Genomic DNA, 23,898 nt, shown 5'->3' on the forward strand with positions numbered 1-23,898 from the left:
ATCTGTCTCTTTGGAGGAGATTTTGGCGGTGACCTTTGTGTAGCTTTCTGGACTTTATCTTTCATTGATTTTGAAGTTTCTATCACCTATTCTGGCAGCTTGAGGCTTTGCATCATCTTTAGATAGTCTTTGACTTCAGTCTTACCATCCATAGGGGTTTGTACGAGGTTTTGATCTTGCTGATATTCGTTACCATGTGCATCTTGATATGCATATGTGAGCTTGATCACATGTAACTGTTGAACACTATTGGATTTGTCGGTATTTGACTCTGACTTGTGGAGATTAGCTGAAACTTTTGTCCTTGATGATCTTCATATAAGCATTTTTCTGTAGCTTTTGAGGGAACCTGGGTCAATTGGAAACTTCCAACAACCATATGGTCTTTCAATGGTTTTTGTGTTAAAGGGTCTGTTGGCTAGAGGTTCTAGGGCTTCTAACTGGTGTAGCATTTCCTGGTACATAAGCTGAACTTGATGGATTTACAGCTCCCCCCTTCATAGGGTGATCATTATAGCCTGCTTCATTGTAAGAGTTCAAAATTGTTTGGCTCTGATTTAGTCTCACCATTTGGAACTGTGAAGGTACACTTTGGGTAGCACTGATAATGTTTGGCATTTGTAAACCTTCTGCATAGTTTCTTATGTATCTTCAAGAAACATGACAAATTATTCACCAAGTCAAGCTGTAGATAACATTATCTTTGCCCTGATATTGTCTATTCCATGGGTCTCCTATGATATGAGCTTCCGTGGTTTCAGGACCCAAGGCATCATAGATGCTAGACTCTCATCTATATCTACGACTGTTTTGATCAAAGTATATGCTTGTTTGGTCACAACATCGAAGCTTGATTTCCAATGGAGGAGAGTTTGGCTCTAAACAGATTTCTGGGTTCCCCCGGGTAATATCCTTCAGCTCTAGAGAGGATGGGCTATAATAGATTCTTTCCTCTGAAATGAACCATCCTTTCTGATCTATCACTGGATGCACTTCTATGAGCTGGTATGTGGGCCATTCAAACACTGGTTGATCCTTTTTGTACAGTTTTCCTTTTTGGTCTACATAGTGTTCACATGAATGATGTGTACCATACAAAGCTAACATCATTCTGTTTGATATGTCCTTTAGACTCGTGAATGATTGCACACTTGTGGCAGTGGATGAAAAATCATTTGCAAATCTAACAGTCTTTTCAATAGTCAATGATATTTGGACACCTTGACTAAATTCATGCAAGAATTTGTTGTTCAAAGAATCAATTTTAAGCATTTCAGGTGCCTGTGCATCTTTATGCTCATTTTGAATCTGCAGTGTTTTTACTGGTGCTTCTAATGGTAATGTAGGATCATCCGATTACATTAAGTGACGAGTTAGATGCACTTACATCGAGATTCACATTTCCAATTTTCTATGTACCTTGCTTGACAATTGATGTATCCCTGTTGTCAGGATTTCTTGGACAATCTTCAGAAACATGTCCACCTTTGCATCCACAATTTGATCAATATGGCATGACTGGTGTATTTCATGTGGTTCTGTCATGTCGAGCTCTTGCTGAGGAGCTTCTGCTTCTATGCTTGCCAAATTGTCGGCATCTTCTTTTAAAACACTAAGCATCAAGCTGTAGATTGCTCCATCTTGACCTTTGTACCGTCTTTGGCTTGGTTCTCCAATTAGATTTGCTTCTATTGGTTGATATGTTGGATCTTGCAATTCTGGCTCTCGACTACAGATCTGACCATTGTAATCCATGTACAATGATCCTGATTGCATATGCACCAATTGTATGTTTTGCTGGTTTGTGTAGATTTTTGGATAACCATTTGGGTTGATTTTTTGTACTTCTATCTGCACTGCATCTTTGAGCTTGCAATACTTGGCTCCATTGAAGTTTGTGAGCATCTGGGAGTTATCTAAATTTGGATTTACTCTGATCAATAGGATCTTGGCTCTTGTGTTGCTTTTGCTGCTCATTAAGTATCTATGGTCTTTTGAATTTGCATACAAAACCTTATCCCCATTATAGCCATAAAGCTGTAAAATCTGCTCTGTTGCAGTTGTATTGATGTTGCCACTGCCACTGGCTTGCTCTGCTGTACTTGAATTCTCGACTCGATTTGAGTCCATGTCGACTGGTTCTATAAAAACCCTCTCCTAGCAGATTTTGGTTTTGATTAGCAGAATTTTTGCTGCTTGTACTAGCTTAATCTGCATTCACATGCGAGTTGTGTCCCTGTTCGTTCAATTGGAAACTAATTTGCACTGCTACACTTGCACCTGCTCGGTTCTCGTATGCAGAATTTTTGAAATTTATTTGATGCTCTATTGCTTCGAATTGGTTGTTTTTCTTGCTTTTTGGCTGATCTGTTCCGCTTTGCACAGTGTACTCGATTTGCTGTGCTTGCTTGATGTGCGGCACACTTTTCGGCTTTGCTATTTTTCTCGGCTTTTTTTTTTCGGTCTCGTTCTGGCTATTTCTGCCACCGTCTGCGACTTTCTTTTTAATTTTTCTAATTATTTGTGAAATTTTGAAAATTTTTAGTCTTTTTATGTTTTTTAACGACTTTTTTGAAAAAGTTTTGATTTTTTACAATTTTTTTGTGAATCTATGAATTTTTTTTAAATTTTCCAGTTTTTTGTGATTTCTCTGAATGTTTTATGAATTAATGTTTTTTTTTGTTTTTTCGGAACAATTTTGGATTTTTTTTTTTTTTTAAAATTTGAGGTTTTTGCTATTTTTGTGATTTTTCTTTGGGATTTTTGATTTTTTAACTGGATTTTCTAAGAAGTTTTTATTTTTTATAAATTTTTAATGATGCTTTTAATTTCTTGTGAATTTTTCATGAATTTTTCATGAATTTTTTTACAATTTTTGTGAAATTTTTAATGATTTTCTATGTGTGTGTTTTTTTTTGGTGAATATTTTGCTCTCTTTTTTTGATTTTTTTAAAAGAGTTTTTTCTTTTTCTAATTTTTGTCTGACTTTTTTATGATTTTCTTTTTGTATTTTTTTGACTAATATACAAATAAATGAAATGAAAGTGAGGAAAAAAAGAAAATGAAAAAGAAATGAAATGAAATTGAAAATAAATAAAATGAAATGAATAAAATACAAAAGTCAATGACACAAAAAAAAAGCAAAAAGAAAAAAGGTTCCCAGCACTACAGGCACGTTGATAAGAGGTCCCCCTTTTTTTTGTGTTCTTGTGTTGTGTGTGTAATGGTGGGTTCACACGCCACGAAGCGCGAGAACGGCGACGGAAGCGGAAGACGAAACAAGAAGAAGATTATCTTAGCGTCGTAGGAAACTATCCCAAGAGACCGTAAAGATCTATCTGGCGAGGAAAGTCCATGCGTCGTAAGGCACGCTCAGGAACCGGAAAAAAGCCGAATTTAGGCCGAAAATTAGCTAAAATGTTAAAAATCACCCGAAAATCCTTAAAAAATCCTAAAAAATCTCGAAAAATTCTAGAAACCCTAGAAAATTGTCGTCATTCACAACCAAACATTTTTGATACGCAAAAGCACACCAAAAATAGCAGATTTTTTTGAAAACACTGATTTCAACAAAATTGTCTACCCGACCGTTGGAAATAGTAAAACGCTCAAAAATTGACCATGGGAGACACAAATGTGAACAAAATGAGGCCCTACATACACACACACAAAATAGCTTGTAAAGATCGCAAAATATCATTTTTTTTGGAATGAAGAAAATATTAATGCAAAAATTAGCAAAAATTACCAAAAAATTACAAAAATAATCCGAAAAATGTCCAAAAAATTTCTACAAATTCTCCACACATTGGGGAATAGTGTAAACAAATAAAATTACACAAATCACATCACTTCAATTGCCAAAAAATTTTATCAATAAAATCAAGACTACGCAATTAAACCGGCAAAATTATCAACAAATTTAGGTTAAAATTTGACGCAGTTGAAATGTGTAAATCCTTGCTTTGAGCACAAAAATGCAGAAATTAATCATTACACACATCAATTATGCAATCAAAATATGAATCAATCATGCAAATTAAACACTTTTTAGGCACACACTTAAAAATTGACAGTTTTTACCAATCTTTAGGTGCGCACACAAAAGGGTTAAACTTGTCGGATTTGCAATGTGACTTCACAAATCATTAGTTGGGCATGAGCACAACACAAATAAATCATTACAATTGAAAAATCATAACGCACACATTGATTTTTTAGTGCACAAACATGGGCAAAATAGTGCACACACCTAAAATTAGCATACACACACTCAATTAGAATGTACACACACTTGATTTTAGTGCACACACACTTGAAATTGACCATCCAAGCATGCAATCAACTCAATTAGGCACCCAATTAGCAATACACAATCACCAATTAGCAATTGAAACTTGTCAAATCATACACCACCAAATCTTAAAAATTTCGGCATTACGACGGCGTGAAAATGAATAATCGCAAAATCTTCTATCCATAACATCAACATTGCATTGTATGAACATAGCATAGCATTACAGTGCATCATGTTGGGATCTCTACACAATTTTACACATCCTTAGATTCTAAGGAGGTTGAGATACCACCTTAATTACCTTTCCATTGAAGATCAATTGAATGGTCGAATGCTCCAATCCTTCATAGCAAGTTAGTAAGTTAGCAAAAATTAGTCAAATTAGCAAGGGGTTAGTGTGAAATTAGAGTGTGTAAACACACAATTGGCAAGATAGGGTGACACGTTAGAGAATTATGAATAATTGCTTCATGCACACACATCCAAAATCCACAAAAACATAAACACACAAGTGAAATTAGTAGTGAGATTAGTGAGGGAATGCATTCGATTATGCCACTATTACACTAGCGGAGGCCATCGTCCCCGACAACGGCGCCAAATGTTGGGGGTTCCATCGTTGCAATAGCTCCAATGACCAACAAAATTGTCAATACGGAGGGATGAGCTACCCGGCTAGGGCATGGAAACACTCACAAGGTTAGTGAGCTAATCATGGCAGCACAAATGGTTAACTCTACGAGGTGAGCTTCTCTGCCTATGGAGGAGCTAAGCCACAATGAAGGGTTATCTCCGCATCCACTTCTCTTCACCTCTTATCAACCCAATCACACACACTACAATTGCAAGAGGCACACAACACTAATCCTATCATGCAACACACTAATCGCAAGCACACACACATAGATCTATCGAGCACCACACTCCAATCAAACCTACATGCATACACAAGCAAGAGAGGGCAATTACACAAAATTAGAGAGGGATTAACCACTAATTAGTTAAGATCTAGCTAATCTAAGCATCATAGGCAATCATAAGAAGCATGAGAGAGGCATAGTGAAAGAGAATGAATCATTGATTAGTGTTAATCAAGTCTCATGATCAAGGAGAAGCTCAAGGACTCCATAGCCACACACCTCAAGAGCTCTCACCAAAAAGTGCTCTCAACAAATGAGCCTCAGAACCCTAATTTCCTTTACACACTGCTTTATGTACCTAGGGTAAAAATATGCAATGTCCGGTCGCCCAAGGCCTTTAGGGCTCCACCACTTACTGAATCTACTACCTAGGCATAGTAACTAACCTGTTCTTTCCAACTTGGAACTCCCATTGAGCCCGTAACACATTAAAATCTTACAATGACTTGAAATAAATAAGAAATTTACAATACGTGACCATTTTGGAAAAACGTGAAAAAAATGTGTAGCTCCAATCTTTACTGCTTCTTCATATTGATCTTCGATATGCATCCATACGTCTTCGATCTTTAGCAGCTCCTTTTAACTGACGTTGACTCAATTAACACATATTCACAACATAATCGCAAAACCATAACCATAACTTGATTGCAAAACCATAACCAAAGATCATATCCGCAATATATTTACAAAAGCATAACCATAAATTGATTACAAAACCATAACCAAAGATCATATCCACAACATAAGCCATATTCATAACCTAATTGCAAAACCATAATCAAAGAGCGTATCCATTATATGATTACAAAACCATAACTGTAATCGGAATGCAAAACCATAACCAAAGAGCAATTGAAACAAGTCTGACCATAACATCAACCCAAAAGCACAATCATAACCATAATCTGATTTCAGCACAATTACCGTATTAAATCTCAAGACCATAAGCATAAACATCTTACCATAAGCATAAATGTCAAACTATATACAATGAATATAATCATCAGGATGACCATAACTACAAAAAAGCATAGATGAAAGATGTCACCTTCATGGTAATGTAGTATTTCTACCTGAAAATCTCTATGACACTCTTGTCAGACCACCCATAAATAGATTGCAAATTAAGCATTTTCAAAGTGTTACGAAGAACTGAAATTTTTGCACCATTGTAAAGTGGCATGCGTGCAAGAGTCTACATCATCTCACCTTCTTTATCACCGCTCTCATGTCGTCGATACAAACGGGATGATTGAGATTGATTCGCAATGTTAGCTTGAATGTTTTCGTCACCTTGGTTTTTAATGATGGGTTCCATGTCAAAGAACACATTCAACATTAGTTCCATCTTGTCTTCTTGGAATGGCGCATCGATGAATGTTGGTGGGGTAGAGTCCACCACTAGCAGTGTGTTTGATATTCGCCTTCTCTATGATGAGATTGGAGAAATATCTATTTCTGGGGGTTGATTGATTGACTCCGGACCATGAGATTGATAACATAGATCTTGTAGTTGCTCTATAGGGAAGAGACCGTTATTGTGTATCTGTGTTGATCATAGATCTTTCATTTTTGAAAGATTTGATGCTTGCGTCGCGCACAGGGACACGCCATCCTATCGTCCATTACTCACCTACAGATGATGCAACAAATTAACAAATCACTCTTGTCATTAACCTGAAAACAAAACTCTCAATTTTCTTTTCTAAAGTCCATTTACGTTATTGATGTCCGTTTCTGAAGTTTTTTGTGTTACTGAAGCTCGTTTGCATTTTTTAAGTGCACAAGCCATTTCAAAAGTACGTTTGCAATTTTTCTACCATAATTGACTAAACACAGCCATATCTTAACAACCAAACCATAAGCATCTTCAAAGGGCCAAGCCGTGATCGGCCAAACCATTTGGAGAAGAAACAAGGGAGGAATGTTACTTCATCAGGATGAGATTTTGTCGTATCATCACCAAGGGGAGGATATTCAACATCATCATCAAGTGTAAAGAAGTGTTATGATTGTGGGAGAATGGGACATGTAGCAAAGGAGTCATGAAAAAAATGTGGTAAGAAAGGACATCCTCCTTCTCGATGCTACTCAACTGGAGGCAACATCAGTGGAGAAACTAGCAGTGGTGGAAAAAACAACAGAAACTACAAAGGAAATAAACCTGCAAGAGGATCATCTCATGTAGTGGACAACAAAGAAGAAGACGAAGACCAATGCGAGAAAAATTTGGTCTACTGCGACAACATAATGTGAAGATTATAGCCTCTCTAGTTCAAGGGGAGGATTTTTTGTCATCCTTTGTGGATATTTATTGACATCCTATGTGGATAATGTGTCATCCTTAATGCCATAACGAATGTTCAATGTATTATCCTAGTCCAAACTTCAAGGGGAGGATTTTAAGGTGTGAGATTTTTCCTAGAGTCACTAGAGTATGATTCAATGAGAGAAAAGGTGGAATTATCCCACATGTAGTGGTGCAAGGCTGTAGAACTACTTAAAGCTCATCTCATGAATAAAAACAATTCCAAGTTTTCATTACATCTCTCTTGTTTATGGTGAGCTTGTGATGGGTTAGCAAACTACTCAAAATCATGTTTATGAGTCCAAGTTAATCTATCTTGGAACCTAATTCACTTGAGTGATAATCTAGCATACACACACTCACTTGTGTGCACAATGTTTGTCTTTGATCCACCTTAGCTAGCATGATCCCATTCCCATCAAATGTTGAATCTGTGAAAGATAAAGATCCAACAACTCCAAAAGGGTAACCAATTAAAAATATTTATTCTTCTCTTCCACCACCACAACGTACAAGTCCTACTATATGTCAACCAAGGACCAACAACACCAATGGACAATGATGGATGCAACATTACAATCAACATCGATCACAATCAAGCAATTCCAATCAAAATGGTTTTGGAAAAAGGAAGGTGAATTCAAGTGATGCTTTTAAACCTTCATCTTTCCTTTCTTGAAGTCAGAGGACAAGGCTTCATATAGTCACAACAACAATAATAGTGGCAACAAGAATAATTAAAAAATTGATATGAAGAGTGTTGTTTGCAATACTTGGGGATTGAAGAAGATAGAGACTATCAAGTGCATAACCTGGAGATGAATGTCAACATTGCCAACACTTTTGAAGATAGAAATCAAGAACCTCAAGGTAACTCAAACTACCAAGATCATACAAATACTCATACTTCTTAGTTGCATAGTCTTTTATGCATGCAAGTTAAGATTGGTGATGATGCTTTTAAGTTAGTACATGATGATGGGAGTACACATGATTTCATTTTTACACATGTTGCACAAAGTTGAAATTGCATATGACTCCCATAAATTATAAAATAAAGGCAGATTTTCAAAGAGCCAACTTAATAAATTGTGTGTATATGGTAAAATATTTGCAATGTCAATTAGGAGACTTCATTGAGTAACGAGATTACTTAGTAGCAATATTGCAAAACACAGATTTAATTTTGGGTATGCCTTGGAGAAATCATATTAATCCAAAGATTGACTACGAAAAGCATACATTCATTGTAACACACAATGAAAAATCTTTCACATTACAAGCTAACCAAAAGCTAAAACTAGAACTTCTTCTTAGTCACACTCAGGCTAAAAGACTAGCTTAAAAATATAACAAACAAATTTTGGTTCTAATCAATGACATTAAAACACACAAAGACCAATTTTCTCCTTCTCAATGATTTTTTTATGAGATGTAAAAAAAAAATTGGTGAAGATTTAACTTCAGGATTACCTCCTTCTAGAGTGGAAGGCCACACAACAAAGTTGATTTTAAGGAGTGCACCACCTTGTCAAGCACCATAATGTCAAAATCAAATTGAACAAAGTTAAATTCAACATCAAATTGAGAAATTATTAAATCATGGTTTAATTAATCCAAGTAGTTCACCTTTTGGTGCACCAATTCTCTTAGTTTAAAAAAAAAGATACGTATCATTTGTACATTGACTATAGAGTACTTCACAAAATCACGCTAAAGAATCAATTTTCTATTCCTCTCATTGATAACGTACTTGATAAACTGAGTGGTGCATCTTTTTTTAGCAAGATGGATCTTAAATTTGAATATCATCAAGTGTATATGGTGAAAAGTGATGTTCATAAAACGACATTTCAAACACAATTTGGTCATTATGGATTCCTTGTAATGCCTTTTGGTTTAACAAATGCTCTTGGGAAGGTCACTATGTGTAAATTGTGTATATTGCATGCGTTCGAGGGCTATTTCTAGAACTCCTTATCTGCAAAATTCTTATAAATAAATACATCCTTTTCATGTTCACTGTGTAAACTTTTTTCTCAATTCCATTTTAAAATACCCTTTTTTATGTGAAACTGTGAGAAAAAATAAAATTTAATAACCCCTTTTGCTACACTCACATGATAGTCACATAATCATTAAAGTGATCCCCCCCCCCCCCCCCTCCCCGAGAGAAAATGCACCTACTATATTTTCACGCATGCTGAATCGCATCTTTTGAAGCATCAATATTTTGTTTTTATTTTCTATGACATTTTGGATTTTAGGAAGAAAGAAAAAGACCACTATGCACATTTGGGTTTGGTTTTTAAATTGTTGCCTGAAAACCAACTCTATTTGAATCCTGAGAAAAGCTTATCCTTCAAAACAGAGATTGAATATTTTAGGTCACATTGTCTCTGGCAAAGGAATTTTTGTGGATTCTAAGAAGACTCAATGCATCAAGGAATGGCCTAGACCTCAATCTATTCATGAGATTTGTTCTTTTCTTGGTTACAACTATTGCTAGTGGACGTGGTATTGGTGATGTATTAACACAAGACAATCATCCCACTACATATGAAAGTAGAAAGTTGAAACCCAATGATCTCAATTATAGCATTTATGACAAAGAATTGCTAGATGTTTTGCATGCTTTGAAATTGTGAAAAGAGTACTTGATAGAATCTGAATTCTTGATTAAATCTAATCAACAAAGCATTCTTTGTTTGCTTTCACAACCAACTATCTCTAATCGTCACATTAAGTGGTCACCAATCATTCAAAGTTTTTATCCACTCAATCAATATCAACTAGGGCATGAAAATAAGATTGCAAATACACTAAGGTGCATGCCATCAAATAATAACATGTCTGTTGTGCCGAATAAAATTTTTAAACAAATGATTGATGCTTATGCTTGTAGTGGAAATGACCTATGACTTTTGAGAGTAGTGGAATTAGAAAAATTAGAGAAAGAATTTGTGTGAGATTACTTGGTGAACTTAATTGATGGTAGAAACATAAACAAAGTACTTAATTAACTTGGCATGAATAATACTTTTGCAAGAGAGAGAGTTTAGAGAACATGACAATAGTCGAGGACCGGATTTATGTGGAGCCGGTCCCCCCTCCAATAGGCATTTGTATTATAGGTTTTCCCATCAAGAGAGACTTGGTACAATACAATCTTTGTGTTACTTGTGACCTAAGTGATGCAATGAAGATGGAAAGCTTCATAAATCACGAGCATAACATAAACTTTGCAAAAAGCATTAACTATCCCAAGCCTCAGTCCCAAGGCCTCAAACACCTTCGAAGGTGGAGAGAGCTAGTAGGGAATGAGGGTAGGAAAGAGGAAGAAGAAACATTTCATAGGAGAAAGAATTATTTCCTCACTTATCATCACTCTTCTTGCTAGCATACATAATAAGATAGTAATGAAGATGGAGAAGATGGAAGCATTAATCATTGAATCATGGCTCTTGGTTGGATTTGTATTCCATAGCCAAGAGTGTTGGTGTAGGCTGTCAACTTCTCTACTAGCTTGGAGAAGGAGATCAGAGTGTGTGTGTGTGTCTGTGTGTTTGTGTGTGTGTGGGAGAGTATATCCCTCAAGCAACCCCCTAGCTTGCTTTGGTCGATCCCCCCTTATAGCTCATGCTTGAAGAGCATTGGACCTCTCCAGGACTAGCCAATCACATGCAAGGGATATATCAAGCAACAAGGGTAGCCTTGGGACAAGTGTTCCCCTTTCTCCTTTGAGAGAGAGTACTTGATAAATTCATAGACAATTAACTAAATTAACTAATTATCATTGGACCCCTTGGGAGGCCAACCAATAGGCTTTAGGCACACTATGAGGGCAACACAAGAGGAGCTTGACAAGTGTCCTAAATTCTTTCTTTGTACCAAGCTTGCCTTGTGTGAGGGTGTGTTTGTTCTCTTTCTACCCCCCTCTTGTAGGGCTCGCCCCCGCCTTGTAGGGATAGTTGTTGACTTTGTGGAACACCTTACCATCAAGCACCTTAGTCAGAAAGCATGACAACGCATCTCAAGCTTGGGCAATGTTCCCAGAATCATCTCAAGCTCCCTAGTCGGCAAGCATGACAAGCACCTGAAGCATCTTAGTCGGCAAGCACGACAAGCACCTGAAGCATCTTAGTCGGCAAGCACGACAAGCACCCGAAGCACCTTAGTGACCAAGCACAACAAGCACCTCAATCTTGGGCCGGGCTCCCACCTCAAGCTCAACCCTAGCTTACCTAAGGTGAAAGGACTTTTAACACTATCCTTTGGATGTCTTTAATGAAGCTAACCCTAAGGTCTTTTAAGCTCCATTGGCTAGCCTTGCTCTTTGACATGCAATCTCTCATTTGGACCCCTTTACCATTGGCCCCGTGTTGAGATAGATCTATAATCACATGTCTATATTCTAACCCTTGTTCCCGTTTATTCTCCCACATTAATTGATCAGTTTAAAATGAGAAAATCATTTGGACTGGTTAGATATTAGATTTTATGACATCACCTCTCTCTTGAAATCATAGTTGTCCTTGACAATGAGGTAGAAGAGATAAAACCTTATTTATTAGTCAATATTTCTTAGCGGGTAGAGAATCCCTTTTTACCGTACAACATCTTTCCAAGATGGATGACTAATCCATTTGGTGCTTGGGAGACATAGCTGCCGCGAGCATGTCTGCTCTTTAGTCCATTTCATTCTCCCAAGTAGAGTGACAAATTCTACTTGGTGTTTGAGAGATGTCGCCATCGCAAACATGCTTCTAAGTATGCATACTATTGAAATTTGTGCACAAGAGAACTAGTCTTATAAGACAAAAACATTGGTCATTCAAAAGAAATTTGTACATTTGCTTACTCTAATGTAGCATTGTAAGCATTGACAAGGTTCATATTATTGCTAAGTTGTATTCCTTACATCCATCTAGCATCTTCAAAAGGATAATTTTTGAACTTAATAAGATACCATCGGATAATCTTACCATGTCGTAGTACCTTGTCTTCATGCTGAACGATAGCTTTGGGTTGTATCACCTCTTCTTGGTCTTCAATTTCGGAAGGGTCTTCAATAATTGGTTCGCTTGGTGGCTCTCCTTTTTGTAGGGCTTAAGCAGGCTCACATAAAAAGCATTGTGTATGAGCCAATGGTTGGGCAACTTGAGTTGATAAGCCATCTCATAAATTGGTTTCAAGAGTTGAAAAGGACCATAGCATTTTTTTGCTAATTTAGCATAATAATTTTGATGGCCCCTAGGATTTTCGCCCATCATTTGCCTCAATTGGGCCTTAGGAAACTTAAGTAAGACCCAATCATTTTCTTTGAATGTTAAGGCCCTTCTGTTCTTGTCAGCAGATTTTTTCCTTTGTTGAGAGATTGATATAGCCTCCTTAATCTTTTTGAAAAGATTCTTGTAGGTCACATCCATACTCATCGGCAGCGAAGATCTTCCCATGTAATTTAAGTAGCAAGGGAATTTTAGGTCTTCCCTCAATGATTTCAAAAGGTGCTTTTCTCGTAGAAGTATGTACAATAATATTGTACGCATACTCTACAGTAGGTAAGTACTTTTCCCATTGTGAGCGTTGATCTAATTCGGTAACATAAGTCTTTAGTAGATCGAGTATCGTAAGATTGGCTAGCTCACTTTGGCCATCCGTTTGTGAGTGATAGGCCGAAGAGAAATGAAATCTTGTTCCTAGGTTTTCAAAGAGACCTTTCCAAAAATTACTGGTCATTCTAGGATCTCTATCTGACACGATGGATGTTGGAAATCCATGGTGTTTGAAAATCTGAGATATGAAGAGAGTTGCCATTTGGTGTGCTTTAATAGTCTTTTTGACAGGAATACAATCTGCTTGCTTGCTAAACCTGTCGACTATTGTCCCTATGCCCATATTCCCATGGATAGACTTGGGTAATCCAAAGATAATGTAAGGTTTCCAGCTTCTGAAACCTTAGAAATTGTACAAAGCATAACCCAATTAATTTGTTTGTTAAAGAAACAATGTAGAATTGTCCAACAATGGCAAATATTGGTATTTTTGAACCGTAATCATGACTTTACTATGGTTAGGAATCTTCAGAACTGAATTTCGATTTAAAAAATGGCAAAGTTAAGGGTCTTGGAAATTTTTACACAGTAAATTAAGTTAATTAAATAAAATTGTAAGGTTTTAGTAATCATTACTGCAAAAGACTTTTATCCTAAAATTCCTAAATATTTATAGATAATTGCATATATTTCCAAAATTAATCATTAAAAGTCAAAAAAATAGCAAAAAATCAATTTTGTGTATCTGGGGGGCTATGTGGGGCAATGATGAACTAGTCTAGGCTAGATTTAGCAGTAGGTGGTGCTAGGGGGAAGCTAGGGGCTAGCTTGAGGATCAAGAACCTGCCAGAATCAGCCCAGGAGTCCTAAAAACCTGTAAAAAGACCCCCCCTCTTCACAAAAAAATACAAACTCGTAGTCCAGGCCATTTCTCTCTCACCTAGAGAGAACTCTACTCAAAAAACCACTAGAGAGCCAAAACTCTAGTTGATTAATGCATGGTAATTAGTTTAATCCTTTTTAATTAGCAAAATTATGCTAATTTACTTATGTTTTCTTAATTAATCCAATTAATCAAGAAGATTAAACTTACTTACACTCTAAATTACTATCCTAATTCTTAATCCTCTGTTGATTATTTAGATTACCCTTAGGGACATTAATCTAATTAATTAGTAAGCTATATTATGATTGAAATTAATATTTTTAGTCATAAATTAATGTTAATTATACTAATTAAACTTACATTAATATAAGATAAATATCAAAGCTGTATTAGACTATCAAGATGCTAGGAAAATTATCTCGTAATTTTTTAATTAGTTTTTGTAATTAATTAAGTAAAACTTAACAATTTTTCATCAAAAAATTGATGAGAAATCTATTTAACTAGCTCAAAAATTCTTAAGTTAACTATCTCAGCTAGAAAATACTCTTAGAAACATGTGATAATTAGCTTAACCACAGAAAGATAATTTAGCTAATTATCTTAGTTAAAAAACCCTATTTTTTAAGATAAATTAAAGAAGGAAATTAATAAATTAGATGAGATAGCTTTGAGATAATTTTTAGAGTTAGAAAACATCATTAAAAACTTTTGATAATTAGCTTAACTATAGAAAGTTAATTTAGTTAATTATCTTAGTTAAAAACCCCTATTTTTGAAGATTAATTAAAGGGGGAAATTAGTAAATTAGATGAGATAGCTTTGAGATAATTTTCAGATTTAGGATACATCATTAGAAACCTGGGATAATTATCATAGCCACATAAAGTTAATTTAGCTAATTATCTTAGTTAAAAACCCTGTTTTTGAAGATTGATTAAAATGGGAAATTAATAAATTAGATGAGATTGCTTTGAGATAATTTTAAGAGTTAGAATACATCATTAGAAAGCCTTGATAATTAGATTAGATATAGAAAGATAATTTAGCTAATTATCTTAGTTAAAAAACCTTATTTTTGAAGATAATTTTCAGAGTTAAAATACATCATTCAAAACCTATGATACCTAGCTTAACCATAGAAAGTGAATTTAGCTAATTATCCTCGTTAAAAACCCTATTTTTGAAGTTAAAATAAAGGGGAGAATCAATAAATTAGATTAGATAGCTTTGGGATAATTTTTAGAGTTAGAATACCTCATTAGAAAGCCGTGATAATGAGCTTAGCCACAAAAAAATAGATTTAGCTAATTATCTTAGTCAAAAAACACCATTTTTGAGAAAAAAGTAAAGGGGGAAATTAGTAAATCATGTTAGATGATTACATGCTATTTTTTGCAGCTATATTACATCATAAAGGAGCTGTAATAACTATGTCAATGTTATAAACTTAGTATAGATATTTATCTAAGTCAAACTATACTAAATCTAGCTGAAAACTAAATGAGGAAATTAGTAAATTATCTTATATAATTACATGCTATTTATCAGAGTTAAATTACACAATTAAGAGTCCGTGATAATTATTTCAAGGTTAGAAAATTAGTATAGATGTTTATGTAAGTCAAATTATACTAATTTTAGTTGAAAATTAAAGATAGAAATTATATAATTAAGTTGGAAAATAAGAAGATAATTATCAAAGGTCAAAAATATCTTTATCTACTTTTGATAATTATACCATAGTTAATTAGTGAGTTTAGAAAATTATATTTGACCAAAAGTCTTATTTTTAGCGAAAGATTAATTAAAATAAATAGACTTTACGGTCAAAAGTTTTTAGGAAAATTATAATAAGTGTAAACCTGTGATATAAAGTTGAGGAAATAAAATCTTTATAAAATAAAAGGAGTAAATATTAAGCTCAAAATAAGCACATTCCAAGCTTAAAATTCGATGAAAAAATTACAAAAAAGATATAAAAAATTAAAAGAAAATTAAGAGAGCTTAGAAAACCCTTAGGGAAGCTTTGGAAAAAGTTATCATATCTATATAGACAAATAAGAAATTACTAGGTCAAGAATTTACCAATTAAGACTACAAATTTAACCTTGGATGGATTACAATTGAATACAAAGGTTAAGTTTAGCTTTTGAATAATTTACCTAATAATGAGATATTTAAAAAAAAAAAGAATTTATGGCACCTAAAAGGACCCAAGCAAATCCTACATCTGATTGATGAGGACGAAGCTCCAAAAAGAACTAGAACGTCGCATGACGAAGAAGCCGGGCCTAGTATTAGGCCTACTGATGAGAGTGTACAGGCCTCGGTGCTACAGAAAATGCCAGATCAGTCCCAAGTGGGTCTTCTTTATAATTAAGTTTAAATAATTCAAGTTCTTCTTAAGTATTAACATTGCATACGAAAAAAAGGAGTAAGGAATTAGGAAAGGTAAAACTAGCTTAAAAATGGAAGGTATCTTCTAAGAAACCAACGTGCATTTGTTTATAAATTAGGAAAGAATTGTTTGGGTTAAAATTGGTTGAATTAGGGAATATATGATTGATCATCCTTAAGACAGCTTGTCTCAAGACACCTCCGACTCCTTGGTATAAGTTGATGATAATGATGGCTATCCAGTCCCACAGATAAGTCGGTTACCCCCATGAATGATAAGTTTGTACTGTGTGTCATGTCTTGATGCTTCTACATAAGTTAGGATACCGTTTTTATCCTAGGGGAGGCGCACGATTGTATGGGCAACTGCTTTGGTGTATGGGCACCCGGAACCTTGGGTGGGGGTTTATCCACTCCGATTGTGAATAAGGAATGGGTGCAATTTTTTTCACCCTTAGGTGGTCTTGAGACAAGAAGAGTAACGGTCATGGTTATTATGGACAATGTTTTGATTGACAGTACCCTGTCTTAAGTTTAAAGATGTATGTTTTCTAAAAGAATGCGTTCAATGCTGTCTTTAATACTTGATTGAAGGAATTACTATGACAAAAAGTTCAAAGAAACTATTATTTCAAGTGTTAAAACAATGTGATAGTAATTAGAAAATAAAAGAATCATGTGTGAGTGCGGGGTGGTAAGTGGGGATTGACTAAGGTTGTCAATCATGGACGGTTGGACTTAATTAGTCAAGTAACTATCCATCCCTGCGTACTAAAACGTTTAGAAAACTTCTTCACTTGGAAGAGGAGTCCACCAATGGCTATGCCCTCACATCTGCTAGAGGGAAAAAAACGTTGGTTGAGGATACCTTATCCCATCTTGTGGAAGTTATAGGGCCAAAATAATTTTTGGACTTTTAAAATGTTGTCCCGTTTTTGTTACGAGACAGGACTAAGTCTTCTTCTAGGGCTATAGACCCAAGCCATTGTCAATGGTAAAGGTCTATTCCTTGGATTTTTCTGGTTTAGAGACTCTGATTTTTACTAGACTTAGAAACCTGTCAAGGACCCCATCCCGGTCTTGGTATTGGTGGAACGGGAATCTCATAGATAAAATCCATGGATATACTCTCCCATGGTGAATTTGGGATAGGCAATGGCTGGAGTAATCTAGGTTTCTTCCCTCTATCATACTTGGTCTTTTGGCATACCACACATTTTGAAACATACTATTGTATGTCCACTTTGATGGTAGACAAATAGAAGTACGTCTCTACTCCTTGAAGAGTAGGTTGAATGCCTCTATGTCCCGCATAGGGAGGAGCATGGGATTCATACATGACTTTCTCACAAATGGAGTGGGTAACACATAGCCTATTGCCGTGGAGAAGATAACCATCTTGCAAGGTGAGTATTTGCTTTTTCTTTCCCAAAGTAAGGGCTAACATTATGTCTCTAAAGTCAGGTTCAGTAGCATACTCATCTATCATAGAAGATAGATCATTGTGAGTTGCTATAGACATCGCATTAACTTTTGGTCGTCGTGAAAGTGCATCGGCCACTTGATTGTGCTTACCAACAACGTGAGCAATATGAAAATAAAATTGCGAAAGAAAATTTTTCCACCTCATTTGTTTGTCGGAAAGCTTTGTTTGCGTCATGAAGTACTTGAGACTTTGATGGTCTATTTGTAAAATGATTGAAATCCCCAATAAATAGTGCTTCTGCATGTCTAAGACATGTAGAATATCTAAAAGCTCTTTCTCATAAATGACTAAGTCCTCTTCATCCGTATTGAGCCTTCAGCTCTTGTATGCTATGGCATGCCCTTCTTGAAGCAAGATTGATCCAAGGCAATCACCACACGCATCATATTGGACCTCAAATGGCTTTGAGAGATCCGGAAGCATGAGGAATGGTTGGGAGGCAAGCTTCTCTTTGAGCTTGTCAAAAGCATTTTGCTGCTTAGCAATCCATGAATACTTAACATTCTTCTTTGTTAAGTCATGTAATGGTCCCACTATTTGATAAAAAATTTCTATGAAGCGTTTATAGTATGCACACATACCAATAAAGCTTCTTAGCTCATGTAGATTACTTGGATTAGGCCATGCTTTTACTACCTCTAACTTTGATGGATCCATACGAACACCATCTTGAGAGATAATATGACCTAAGTATTGAATCTCTTGAAGGAAAAAGTCGCTTTTCTTTTGGTTGAGAAAAAACTTGTTCCCCCTTAGTGCTTGAAAAATCACTTAGAGATGTTTCTTATGTTCCTCCAATGACTTGGAGTAGATAATGATATCATCAAAGAACACTCCAGTGAATTTGCGATAGCATCTAAAATATTGGTCCATTAATCGATTGAATGTGGCTGGTACATTAGTCAAACCAAAAGGCATGACTAGATATTCATAAAGGCCAAATGTTGTATGAAATGCGGTCTTTAGGATATCTTCATCCACTATCCTTATTTGATGATAGCCACTTTTAAGATCAATCCTATTGTAGTAGGTAGATTCTTGTAGCTTATCAAACAGATCTTCTACCCGAGGCACGAGAAATCTATTTTTGATAGTAATATGGTATAGTTCTCAATAGTCCACACACATACGGTATGTACGATCTTTGTTTTACACTAAAAGGACTGGATAACAAAAGGGAGAGGAGCTAGGCCTCACCATCCCTTTGTCTACCAGTTCTTGTACTTGCCTCATGATCTCGTCTGAGCTTGGAAAACTCGATAAGGAGGCTTGTTAGGTGGTGAGCTTCCTGGTAGGAGCTCAATTTGATGGTAGTCATTCCCTCCTTTTGGATGTAAGTCCATAGGGATATCATTGATTAACACATCTTGAAATCCTTTTAGAAAATTAGACAAGTCTAACTCTTCTTGATTCCTACCATTTACATTTGATGAAACATTATAGGACCTTTTAGGGACTCTTTGACAAAAATCATGTACGTAGAAATTGAACTCTCTATTGATTTATCAAAAGTAGGACAATTTACAAGTGGTATAGTACGACCAGACTCACTAGTATCTATATACATGCTCTTTCCCCTATAGGTGAAGTAGATTCTCCTTTCAGGGAATTTTATGTTGGCAGCCAAGCGTTTGAACCATGGTGCCCCTAAGTTAGCATCCTCATGTTGGAGAGGAGAGGTGAAAAAGTCGTCTTTGTCGATATAGAAAGGGAGTAACGGAGGCTTGTTGTCCCTTGAAAGCGGTTTTAGCTATTATAATATCTCCCATCTTGAAAGTTGAATGCCCAACTTGGTGGCCAACTCCGTTGATATGAAGTTGTGAGTAGAGCCATGGTCAAACAAGATGAAGGCATCATGCTCCCTTACCTTTCCCCAAGAATAGGAGAGAGATGATCCTTTGCAATGAGAATCCTCTTTTGGATCTTCGATTGTGTAAGCTCTAGGAGTCTCATTGCGGGCGTTTCTCTTGGGGCAAGAACAATAGCCATGTCCCTTCTCCTCACACTTAAAATATTTATGGTCCTTGCAAAAAATATTCAAGCTCTTCAGGAGAGAGTTTGTTTTTACCTTTGTAAACTCCCTTCTCCTTGGACCAATTGTTGTTGTTGTTGTTGGAATTGCCTTGGGAAGGATTTTGGGCATTGGTTTTCCCCTTTGCATCACTTTGACTTTTTTTCCATGGGCTTGACATTCCGTCTAGTCCGTTGTTGGAAATTGATGTGTGAAGCAACCATGGTGTGGTGGATTACTTTGGTGATAGAACCAGGCCGTTGGGAGTTGACGGACTCGGCCATCTCTTCAGGTAATCCCGCATATAATTGTTGTTTTTTTCTCAGCAAAGTCTATCTTTTGGAAGAAAGTATCCTTGAGATGTGAATCTTAAAACTTAGACTCATGGGAGAGAAGCTTCAAACTGTGCCATTCGGTAAGCACTTTGTCCTTTGCAGCACTTGCAAGGAATTGCTTCATGATGGAAACTCGTAGAGTTTCCATGTCTTTGGGACTTTGCCATTTTCCACGAAGGCTAGCCCACCATTGAAGAGCCAATTTTCGTAAGTGCATAGCTACATGGCGTAGCTTGGAGGACTCCGTGTAGCCCTCGTCTCCAAAGGCCGCATCAAATTATTGGATGAAGGCCAATACTTTATCAGTAGCACCAAAGGTGCCATCATAGGTGAGAAAGAGATACTCTTTCCTCCCTCTTTGGACTTCTTAAGCTTTTGTGACCTTTGCCATGCAGGGTAAGATTTGCGATGTCCTCTCCTCTTGTATTCTCTAGGAGAATAGCCATAGCTTTTGTCGGAAGAGGAGGAAATTAAAGAGGAAGGAGAAGAGGGTGACCTATTTCTTTCCCTTTTCTTCCTTTGTTTCCTCTCTTCCCTTTTGGAGTGACAAGGAGAAGGACTCTAGGTTGAACGTTTCCTCTTGGGAGGAGTTGGCGATTGTCTAGACCGTCGCCTTCGCGGAGCCACATCTTCAGAGGAACTTAAAGATTCATTGCTTTCTTGCTCTTTAGATTCCTCCTCTCATATGGGAGAGAGTCTTCTCTTGGGGGTCTCTTCAAGAGGCCTCCTAAGCTCTCTCTCCTCCTGGACAAGAAGGGTAGTCCCATAAGCGCGAAGTTGTTGAGTAACTTCGGCTTGCAAAGCAGGCTTTCCTATAGCTTGCTGCAACCTAGTAACAAGATAATTGACAAACATGGGGGCATCATCATTAGCACCTTCATGTGCAAAATCAAAGTTATCAATGTTCATTCTACTCTCTTGGTTATTGTCAGCCATGCTAATTATACTTATATGTTTACTTAGTGTATTCTTTGGAAATTCAATAGAGAGTAGTGGAGTGGGTCTAATATTGCAGAGTTGCCGAGAGATAGCTCCTTTTTACACTTCTTATGGCTCAATAATGGTAAAGCCGTAGGAAAGTCTAAAAAGACTCCATTATTAAGACCAAAGCTCTCGAGGTGTGCACCATATCCCAAATAATGGGCTCAACAAAACCAATAATAGATCCCAGTCCCACTTACCCGAATATAATTAACAAAATCAACCATTAATAGGCTACTTAAAGACCTCTCTTATTAAGCAAGAAAAGAGAAACCAAATGCTCTGATACCAATGTAATGGAAATGGCCTATGACTTTTGAGAGTAGTGGAATTAGGAAAATTAGAGAAAGCATTTTTGTGAGATTACTTTGTGAGCATAGAGGGTGAACTTAATTGATGGTAGCAACATAAACATAGTACTTAATTAACTTGGCATGAACAATACTTTTTCACGAGAGAGAGTTTAGAGAACATGACAATAGTCGAGGACGGGATTTATTTGGAGCCACCCCCCCCCCCCCCCCCCCCCCCTCCAATAGGAATGTGTATTATAGATTCTCCCATCAAGAGAGACTTGGTACAATACAATCTTTGTGTTCCTTGTGACCTAGGTGATGCAATGAAGATGGAAAGCTTCATGCATCACAAGCATAACATAAAACTTGCAAAAAGCATTAACTATCCCAAGCCTCAGTTTCAAGGCCTTAAACACCTTCGAAGGTGGAGAGAGCTAGCAGGGAATGAGGGTAGGGAAGAGGAAGAAGAAACATTTCATAGGAGAGAGAATTAGTTTCTCACTTATCATCACTCTTCTTGCTAGCATAATAGCATAGAAATGAAGATGGAGAAGATGGCAAGCTTAAGCATTGAAGAATGGCTCTTAGTTGGATTTGCATTCCATAGCCAAGAGTGTTGGTGTAGGTTCTTAACTCTACTAGCTTGGCGAAGGAGATGGAGCTCTTGCACTTTTCACTTCACACAATGTGTGTGTGTGTGTGTGTGTGTGTGTGTGTGTGTGTGTGTGTGTGTGTGTGTGTGTGTGTGTGTGTGTGTGTGTGTGTGTGTGTGTGTGTGTGTGTGTGTGTGTGTGTGTGTGTGTGTGTGTGTGTGTGTGTTGGGGGGGGGGGGGGCGGGGGGGGAGGAAGAGTATACCCCTCAAGCAACCCCCTAGCTTTCTTTGGTCGACCCCCCCTTGTAGCTGAGGGTTCATACTCACCGAGCAAAAAAGACCGAGCGAAGATAAATCCGAGCAAATTGATACAAGATCAACAATGGTGAAAGACATGCACATTACTTTCACTACCAAAAAACTTGACGTAATTGAGATTTTAAAACCATTATGAAAACTGAATACTCGAGAGACAAGCAATCTCTTCATACTTGAAAAATATATGATTCTATTCCATGTGGCATATCTCCTCTCAAAAATAGCCCACCAAAAATGTGGCACCTAGATTTTTCAAAAAAGTCAACAAAGAATTTAGCAGGTGCTTGTACAAGCAAGTAAAATTGATTGAGAGGTTAACATGTCTAGCTGTCATGGATTTGATTGTTGTCTTCTGGATTTGTGAATATGGCTGCTGACATGCATGACATCGTAGGAAATATTTTAAGGGAGTAGTCCAAGACAATAGCAAAGTGGCAAGGTATTTTGATAAGAGGTAGTAAAAGGGTTGTGGCAAGCTACGGTTTACTAATTACAAAAATTTCTCATCTCGCTTAAGAATGCTGCAGCTTGTGCAGCATTGGCTTCTAAGCTACCTCTTAATTTTTCAAGATCTTCTCATTGAAAATTCAAGGATAAAATAAATCTTGAAGAGGTGTCTTGTAAGGACCTCCAAAAGGCTGCTTTTGGAACCACTTTTTGTGAGGACAATTTCTTGCCTAATGAGTCTATCATCATCATTAAACACAAGTGATACAACCCAGAGCCAAAGGCAAGCTCTTTTGCGTAGAAAAAGCCCAAGTCTCAGGTGTATTTGCCTACTAGATGCAGAGATAAAATCATGAAGCAACAATTCCTAGAAAGCTCCTATACTGTGAGTGCTCTCATTGTTAAAAACACCCAAGGTACTAGGATATCGAGGCTTGCCTAACTCACATAATGGCCATTTAAAGCTTCCAAAGCTTGCTAGGATCCTTTGCAGTGGCACGTAAACAAGAGCAACATCACAGAAGCATAAATGTTTCTTCTACACACTGACGTCTGTGGCTACAATCCAATGCCCTAGGCCCTTGAATCATGGCAAAAAAAAAGCCCTCGCATTGCTCGCCATTACATTGCAGGTGTCATTGTACTACTGTCATCCACTGCCAACACCTCAATATCATGGCACCTCACCATTGTTTGGCCAAGAGGCATGCAATTATATTATATGTCTGTGGTGATGCTTTCTTTGCCTGATGCGCGGTTTTCTTTGCATGTGGCATTGCATGCTAAAAGAGATCCCTGGTCTGCTTGGCATTTTTTAAAAAGAAATGACCCTACTCGCATGACCCTACCCCTCCCTAGTCTTTTGTTGAAACCAGTCCGTGCCGGCGCGGACTGGTTTCAACAATAGAACAGGGAGGAGAAGGGTCGTGAGGGTAGGGTGAGCTTAATAAAGAACTTTGCTATTCAAGCGGCGGTGTTCAGGAAAATCCGTTGGAGTTTTGGGGGTTGAAGAGTGTTTGGGGTTTGCGGACAGGCTACATTCAAGTACTGTTGACGCGCATG

Source organism: Adiantum capillus-veneris, chromosome 13 (assembly GCF_014529385.1).
Source record: "Adiantum capillus-veneris isolate H3 chromosome 13, ASM1452938v2, whole genome shotgun sequence".
In the NCBI taxonomy this organism is placed as follows: domain Eukaryota; kingdom Viridiplantae; phylum Streptophyta; class Polypodiopsida; order Polypodiales; family Pteridaceae; genus Adiantum; species Adiantum capillus-veneris.